This window comes from Otolemur garnettii, unplaced genomic scaffold (genome assembly GCF_000181295.1).
Source record: "Otolemur garnettii isolate 467f Iridium unplaced genomic scaffold, OtoGar3 scaffold00329, whole genome shotgun sequence".
Lineage (NCBI taxonomy): Eukaryota > Metazoa > Chordata > Mammalia > Primates > Galagidae > Otolemur > Otolemur garnettii.
In genome coordinates this window covers 275,201-276,445 of record NW_003852724.1, presented here as the reverse complement: position 1 = coordinate 276,445, position 1,245 = coordinate 275,201, and the positions used below count along the sequence as shown (strand labels likewise).

General features: G+C 39.7%; 1 pseudogene; it reads right to left on the bottom strand.

Annotated features, from left to right (window-relative positions):
* Positions 1–634: 634 nt before the first annotated feature.
* Positions 635–1,245, bottom strand: part of LOC100947751 — a 4,385-nt pseudogene continuing 3,774 nt past the window's right edge.

The window sequence follows — 1,245 nt, the reverse complement described above, 5'->3', positions numbered from 1 at the left end:
AAATCACTGTATCTGAAGAGAATAAATATTGTTTTCATCAGTGCTCTGATCCTAGCTCCTGTGAGTAGACTCTGATTCTTTACCTTTTTTGCACAGAACAATATCTACTACTATGATTACAGCTACAACAAATAAAGACCAGTAAAAAGGGATGTTTGGTTTTAAACAGTGCAAATAAAAGCAACTTTTTAAAGAAATTAAATTAGCATATTCAGAAGAAGCATCCCTCACTTTCGTGTTCTAAATGTCAAGATTGATCATAGCTTTCTTTCACTGGGTTCCTTTTGTGTGTGTCTTCTTAGAGAATGGATATCAATCCTTCAGGGAAACTGGGAAGAACACAGTCATAAGTCTTCTTTGTTGATGCTCATGGACACCCTCATAATCTTTACTGTGAATTGTCTCCAGGTGGAAGCTTTTCCTCAGGTAGGAGTATGGGAAGAAGTGCAGAACAGGAGATCTGACCAAATCACTGAATTAGCAAGCGAGACCAAAATCTCATCCAAGAGTGAGAGTCCCTAAGATGCAGTCAAAACAATGATGACAGATTTCAGTGACGTTCAATAGCCCAGTTAAAAATCAGCATAAGAATTTGGTGCAAGAGAAACAGATCTTTCAGTCTTTCTTCATAGGGTTATCCTCCACACTTGTCTATGTGGCTCTGAAATTTCCCCCTTTCTCACAGTACATCAATTGCCCCAGTACCCTCAAAGAGGCCTGCTTTAGTTGGCTGTTTCCTAGAATTAGGATAAATGAATGACCCCAGGGACAGATGGCCAAAGTTGCTATTCCAAAAATTAACATCAGTTTGTTTTCTGGGACAGTATAATGTGACATTTCTATGGAATAGCCTATAAAATGCAAGATAAAGAGGACGATGAAAGATATCAGCACTTTCATTGCCTTCACATGAGCGTCAGTGCTGGGGTCTCTGAATCCTATGGGGTTCAATTGCATCTTCCTACTGTGTCTCCAAAGGGAAATGATTAACAGGAAACATGGAATTAAGGATAGTGCAAAAAAGAAGATGACTCCCAGATTTATTGAAACTTGTAGAACAAATAAGTCCCTTTTCTGCATGTTGAATTACCAGGTTGTGTTTCTGATCTTCATTTTATTATCATTAAAAGTCTTCCCAATGGTTCAGTGCCTGTGGTTCAAGCAGCTAAGGCACCAGCCACATACACCTGAGCTAGTGGGTTCAAATCCAGCCCGGGCCCGCCAAACAACAATGATGGCTGCAAC